A 7,654-nucleotide genomic window follows, 5' to 3' on the forward strand; every position below is an offset into this window, starting at 1 on the left:
ATTCACGAGGGCGTATCTGAAAACAAGTGCCTTTGAAAATGACAATAATTAATGCTAATTTATTCAGTTTTACAGATCATCATAGGACCTTAAGCTCCTGTGCATTTTCATCAGAAACTGTAAAGCAGGTAATTGTCAAAAAGGATCTCTGATTGATTATGGGGCAGCTGTTGACACCAGATCCACTTATGGCACTCAGATGATGGAAACAAAAAGAGTTTGTTGGTTTACTTTTTTATTGCGGTCTATTCTTCTTCTTTTTCTTCTTTGGCGATCACTCATAGCCAAGTAAGATTGTCTTCCATGAATATGGTCTTAATAGTGAGTAGTCCATAAGTGACTGTGGAAGCCAATTCTGGATCCACACATCCTTCCACAGTGGGGACAAGGTTTCCAGGCAGGAGTTGATCACAGTAAGGGTTTGCCAAATGTGCCTTCCTTTTCAAAGTCCATGACACCTTTGGTAAAGGCTGTTCTCCAATATTGGCGCTCACAGGCTAGTGTTTCCCAGTTGTCAGTGTTTATACTAGATTTTTTTAGATTTGCCTTGAGAGAGTCTTTAAACCTCTTTTGTTGACCACCAGCATTACACTTCCCATTTTTAAGTTTGGAATAGAGTAATTGCTTTGGAAGACGATAATCAGGCATCCACACAACATGACCAGTCCAACAAAGTTGATGCTGAAGAATCATTGCTTCGACACTGGTGATCTTTGCAGTCTCTATGGTGGTAGTGAAATTGGGAATTCTTAACAGCCAATTTGATGAAGGAGTGACATTCTCATATTTGCTTGGTGGCCCTTATGGAAAGACTAACTTTTCAGCTGAGGAAATGGAAGAATCCAAGGAGGGGGGAAAGTAGGTTTTCTGTGAAATGGCTTTGTTTTATTGCATATGTTTTGGTCATAGAGCATGACTCGCTTTCTCCCTCAACTCATGTGGCTTTATGCAGTGACATTATAGGCTTAGTGAGTTAACTTCCCTTTATGCTTGGCTAATTGATTACTTATATGATGGTTCCCTGACTGCTTCACTTAGTGTTTGTAAATTATGGGTTGTATATTTGTAGGAGATTTTCTATTGTCTACTTGTTTTGCTCTTACATGTGCTGTAACTGAATGTATATATACTCTGGGTTTTAATGTTGTTGTTTTTTGGTTTTTTGCTATGGAAAACCTTATTAAACTGTTCTTTAAAAGTATAGTATAGCCTTACGAAGTCCTCTAGTATAGTAATTCTTATCTTCCAACCCTTCCAGCTCAACTTGAAAAATCTAATCAAGTTAAATTATATGTATTTATCCATTAGATTTATGAGTTGCCTACACTGAACCCTTTAGGCAACTTACGAAGTTCCTATACTATCACGTGAGCACAAATTTAACAGTGTGCATTTTTAAAAATCATATAATTTCTTCTTCACGTTCGTGCAATAAACAAATACATCATCACCAATTATTAATTGGCTTACAGTCAAGCAGGTATCATTTATGCAGCATCGTCTATGATTGATACTGCCTGCAGAACAAAATCTCCCCATGTCTGTCTGCCTTATTCTCTTGAAACTATCTGCTGGTATAGACAGCAGAGAAGCATCATCTTAAAGCTGAAAGAGAAGGAACTGAAAGTTGGGGACCCTGAGACTTTCACTTGTTGTCCCCATCACCAACAGAAACACATTTTTCTGCCCTCAGGAGCAAAGGCAGAGGGAACCTGAGATAGTGTTACAAACTATCTCAGCTTTACTCTGCCTTTGATCCTTTCTTTAAAGGTGTTGGTACCTATGTGGCATCATAAATCATTACTGTAGTAATGTGATGCCTTGGTAGGCACAAGAAGCAGGACCTTTTTGGTGTTGTCCCCATACTGGTGAAACTCCCTCCCAGCTACTGTGTCTAAGACTCCATCATTTACACAGGATTTATCTCAAGCCACTTTTTCTTAAAGCAACTTTTTCTGCTGATCTGAAGTTGTGTTAGGTGGTTTTCATGGTATGATACTGGCCTGCTGCTGGATTTTTGAAGAGTTGTTGTATGCCCCATTGTGATAGTGTATTTTATGCTGTATATTCTTGTTTCACGTAATCCACTTTGTGAGGACTTTATATTAGGCACAGCCTAAACATACTTACATATGTATTAAATTTCAGACCTATTTGCAGGCAAAGATTTGTATGTTTATTTCTTTATTCAAAATATTTTATACTGCCTTTTATATAACTCTGAGGGTGGTTTACAACAATAAAGCACAACTTAATATAATAGTTAATTAAAACAGATCTGGGGAAAAAGAATAATTCTTTCAGATATAAAGATTTGGCAAAACAAAATGGAATGATACTGCATTGTCAAATAAAAGGACTAATGGGAAGAGCCTTCTTTGGGATCAATATTTTCAAATCAGATCCCTTCTGACTGGATATTTTAAAACATGTACCGTACATTGATTGAATTTGAAAAGTTAATTTCAAATTAGGGGGGGTGGAGGGGGGAGGGGGGGCGAATCCTGCTAAAACATGGCACTGAGTCAGCACAAGTTAAGGATTATTCAGTTAAATGGACTCAGGATATTTCAGTCAATGCTTGGGTGGAAATGATGGACGAGTGCTTATAGCTGAATACTGTGATAAGAGAAAACATATAAGATCATGAGTGGCATCCCACGCTGGGGAAAAACGAAAATAAATTATACCTTATTAGTGTGCTTTTCAGCCAGACAATTGCTCTTGGGTGCATGCATGCTATAAATAAGCAGCTTGTTTTCGGGATACATTTGTAGGTGTGAACACCTTCAAGTTTTGCAAATGGCCTGGCATTGGAATTTTTCGGCTGGAGTCCATCTGCAGTTTATTAGCAGCACATTATGCAGCGTAAGTGAAACAATCTGGACACACAAGGCTAGGAGCTCGATTCTCCTCCCTTGAAGTACACAGCAAAGATCCCATTAGCCGAAATAGGATTTGGATCAGGCACTGGGATTCTAGGGCTATCCTGGCAAGGCTTCAATGAATATATAAACACACACACATACAAGCAGCATTCGGCTCTTTAACCCTGATTCTTGCAGCAAAACTGCAATCCCAGATGCCAAGAGAGAGAGAGAGAGAGAGAGAGAGAGAGAGAGAGAAGATAGCAAAGGAGGAAGTTTATTTTGATGAGGAAATCCCTTAATGTGGCTGAAAATATGCACAGAATGGTTAATTAGCATGGAGGGGCTTTGAAGGAAATGCTATCTTGAAACGAGACCATCATCTTTTTTCCCCTCCGTTCTTTTTGCCAGGTTTTCCTTCGATTTATCTCTTATCTTCAGGAAACTCTCACAGCTTCTGAATCTGCTTTTGGCTGGAGCAAGGAAAGGGACAATGAGTCACTTTTGGGCACAGGGACAAGTTGTCTTTGGTTTCTAACTTTCCACATTAGTGCTAGCGTGTGTCCTACCTAATGAACATCAGCCCATCCAGGGGAAATGCAGGGTGGGCTCACAAACTAGTGAAAAGTGAAAGCTCTTTCTGTTTTCTTTCTTTAAAAAAACACACCAAACAATCCTAACAGTAAATTAATGCAAGTGATAAGCTCCCTCCCCCCCTGGGGGGGGGGGCAGAGAGTACACTTGAGTAGCACCAAAGCTATGTGCTGCTTCTCCGGTGACTAAGACATCAAAAAATGTGCAGTGTTATTAATCAAAATGAAAGCGCTGTGAGCTGGTAAGGAACTGGGGACAGGATACAGCAGCAACCAATACCCTCTGAAGCTATTTCCGACCAAAAACATTTAAGATTGCTATGCCTCGTCCTGAGAAACTATTTTAGTGTGTGGTCAGAGGCTTGGGATTCTTTGCTCTGCAGCCATCAACGCAGCTTGGAAAATGAAGAACTTCTTGTTAGTTGCAAAAGGCGACGCTGAGCTGCATGGCAAGTGATGGCGCAGCTGCATCAGCACCTTCTCCCCTATCCCCCAGCAAGGCACTTAAGCATGTTCCTACCTCTAATCAGCTGTTTAGCCTCCAGGTAGGTTTCAAGCAAGACTGTAGTGCCCAGATAGTAGATGCTTGACATATTTCCCAGATTTCTTAGAGTTTTGAGAATCTTTGCTGTCATTGATTTAATGTGTCAGATTTTTGTCACCACTTTTGCAAAAGAAAGCTTGCCATTTGCTCCGCTGCATAGGCATGAAGAGCTATGAGAGGGAGAAGGAGAGGGAGAGAGAGGGAGAGAGAGAGAGCACTTTGATAAGAAGCGAAGGAGAAGGACCCAAATTTTGCCTAGCTAGTTTTGCAAAGACCCACTGGTTGTGATGGTGTCCCCCCCCCCCAAGAAAAATAGATGCCGGTACTCACCATGAAGTGCCTGCAGTAAATGTCAAACTTTTTAACAACAACAAGAGACAGATGCTGGTACTCATCATGAAGCTGTTACCGTAAGTGCCACACTTTTTAACAATAACAAAAAGAGGCACCGGTATTGTGTGCCCTTGAGCGCCCCCTGACAAAAAAAGCACTGGTTATCAATTTGTGGTAACACAGTGTTGGGATTTTTCACTCATGACACCAGTATTGTGGAAGGCCCTCCCTGATGAAATACGAGAGGCTTAATCCATATTGGCATTCTGCCAGCTCTTGAAGAAACATCTGTTCAGGCAAGCATTTCCCTCAATTTGAACATTATGGCATATAAGTGGGTATCTATCTATCTATATTTATCTATCTATCATCTATCTATCTATCATCTATCATCTATCTATCTATAGCTATCTATCTATCATCTAACTATCTATCATCTATCTATCTATCTATCTAGCATCTATCTCACAGAAGCTACAATTGTGAAAGGATTATTTATTCATTTGTACTTTCTATATACATATGCTGTTTATATAGCATCTTTAATTAGCAAATTCATTTCATTCCAAACTCAATTAAGTTCAATATTTTCCCCTACAGATGAGTAGGTCATTACCACTCCCATTTTGTGGGTGGAGAATGGAGACTGAGGACTACCAGTATTTTAAGACCAGTCAATGAGAATCAGAAATAGAAGAGAAAATGTACAGAAACATTTGGGGAAAAGAAGATTGGCACACAAAGGAGAGCTATGTGGAACTGAAAGTCGTTTAAGGGAAAGCTGTTGAGCGGAAGTCTTGGCATTGTACTGTAACAGCCATGAATTAATTAAATACATTTAGAAGCCACCTGTCCTCCAATGAGCTGGGGCTGACAAACACTTCTCCTCTTCCCTGTTTTATCCTCCCAACAACCCTGTGAGGTAGGGTTAGGATGAGAGTGTCACACCATCAGAGTGGCATGGCTGAGCCAGGCAGTTTCTAAGAATGGTATAAGAATGGTATAAAGCAGTTCTGCCGAACCCAAAGTGGCCATCCGTACACAGTGGGTGGGCCAGTGAAACTTCAAGCCTGTTGTTGTTGTTTAGTCGTTTAGTTGTGTCCGACTGTTTGTGACCCCATGGACCAGAGCACGCCAGGCACTCCTGTCTTCCACTGCCTCCTGCAGCTTGGTCAGACTCATGTTTGTAGCTTCGAGAACACTATCCAACCATCTTGTCCTCTGTCGTCCCCTTCTCCTTGTGCCCGCCATCTTTCCCAGCATCAGGGTCTTTTCCAGGGAGTCTTCTCTTCTCATGAGGTGGCCAAAGTATTGGAGCCTCAGCTTCACAGTCTGTCCTTCCATTGAGCAGTCAGGGCTGATTTCCTTAAGAATGGATACGTTTGATCTTCTTGGGACTCTCAAGAGTCTCCTCCAGCACCATAATTCAAAAGCATCAATTCTTCGGCGATCAACCTTCTTTATGATCCAAACTTCAAGCCTACAGTACTCAAATTCATTCACTGGTGAGAATGATTCCCGTTGTTGTGGGTTGTGTGTGTGTGTTATTTTTTTTTAAAGAGAGAAAGTGCAGTTGTAAACAGTATGACTACAGCAGGCAAAGACTGTAAAAAATAATAATCACCAGCTCTCCCAATTTTACTTGCAAGGAAAAGTACAACCTAAGAACACACACTCTTTTGTGTTAGGCTGGTTTTCTAGACTGAATCTTCAAATATCTTGCTCTCTCTCTCTCTCTCCCCCCCATCACCCGGTCTCCTAGCTGTTCCCATATTTCTAAGCAAATGTCTGAAATAGGAATACAACCAATATGTTAATAATCAAGGAGTCTGCTCACTGCTTTAGACAGACATCAGAGAATTTCTCCCACAGTCTGCGCTGTATAATCAAAAAGCCTCATTCACATTAACACGGCCTTATGTAACAAATCCAAAGTGACAAACCCAACAGCTTTGAGCGGTTATGTTCCATCTCCTAATGTCCCAAAGTTCCGCACGTCATTAAAAAGCTGCATCCTGAAGGTTTACAAAAGAAACAAAGAACATCTCCGTGTAGGCTGCTCAAACTAGACCCTGAGTAGTTAAGCAGACCATTACACAAAGTTCCTCCCGTGCCAAAGGAAGACTGAAAATGCAATCTGGTATTGCCATTCATGAGCCAGAAATATTGTATCGCTTACTGAAAGGGAAGGCATTTGTTTCTCAAGAGCGACACTGCAAGAAAGTTTACTTCTGAGTCATCAACTTTGACAGCGTGTGAGTCCATTCTAAAACTCGGCTTGGATGGCTTTTGCGAAACGCATCAGAGCTGTTCTGAAGTCCCTAATCGCTGGGCACATGATCTGGAGAGCACACAAGTTGACAGAAAGAATCCCATGGCTTTCCATGGGTTTTGGATCGGACCCATGCAGTTTCTTGAAAAACCCATCGTTTTAATTGCTAACAACTCGCTTTCCTCACAGAAAAGCCTCAGAAACCAAGTGGTTTTGCTTACACAGGGACTCCAAAGCAAACTGGATGCTTTGGAGAGAAATGTGAAAACAAAGACAAAAACAATCAGGATGCACACACACACACACACACACACACACACACACACAAACACACTCTTGGAAATCGAAGCCACTGAAATTGATAGATTTCTAAGTATGTACTAAATATGCATGGGATCAGACTGTGGGTCTCATTCAGCTTGCCCTCTATAGTTTGGCTGAAGCACTGCAAGAAACTACAAAACTAGAGAATTGTGGTAGTCCAGGTTTGCATAGTTTATTGTTGGAAACAGGCACATAAAATTTGGTTTTGTCTGGGCACCAAAAGGACAGTTTCTTTTCCGGCTACCCATCACAATCTCCATCTTTAAATCAAAGCATCTTCTTCACTATACTTCTGGAGGACTAATCCCACACAATGGGGATAGCCAAAAAAGTAAGTAAATGGTTTCATTGTTCAAATGGCCCTTCTGCCCCCAATGCAAAGGAAATATTGACTGAATAAGTATATTCAGGGATCCATTACTACCCTGATAAAATGCATGAAGATGGCCAGAGCACAAAGACATTCAGTGAATGCAACTAGAAAGCAAAAACAATTGCATTGGACCATCCTGTTTGCCTTGACTCAGAGTTACTCAGACGAGCACTTGGCACACAGCAAAGATGAAGAAACCTGCCCATGCTGGTTCCTCTCAGTTTCTCCTATAAAGAGCCACTGCCAGTCAATGTAGACAATACTGACCTAGATGGACCTGCTCAGACTCAATATATGACTGCTTCTTGCATTCTAACCTATATTCCCGTGTTCTGCTTTTTTCAGTCT

General features: G+C 41.0%; 1 long non-coding RNA gene across 1 annotated transcript; it reads right to left on the minus strand.

Moving 5' to 3' along the window:
• Positions 1-2,298: 2,298 nt before the first annotated feature.
• Positions 2,299-4,464, minus strand: LOC308464942. The gene is made up of 3 exons (XR_013980196.1): positions 4,335-4,464; positions 3,981-4,174; positions 2,299-3,340 (listed from the first exon to the last, which is right to left on the minus strand). It is a non-coding gene; the product is annotated as an uncharacterized lncRNA (long non-coding RNA).
• Between the last annotated feature and the right edge of the window lie 3,190 nt (positions 4,465-7,654).

This window comes from Podarcis pityusensis (genome assembly GCF_964106645.2).
Source record: "Podarcis pityusensis genome assembly, chromosome: 1".
Lineage (NCBI taxonomy): Eukaryota > Metazoa > Chordata > Lepidosauria > Squamata > Lacertidae > Podarcis > Podarcis pityusensis.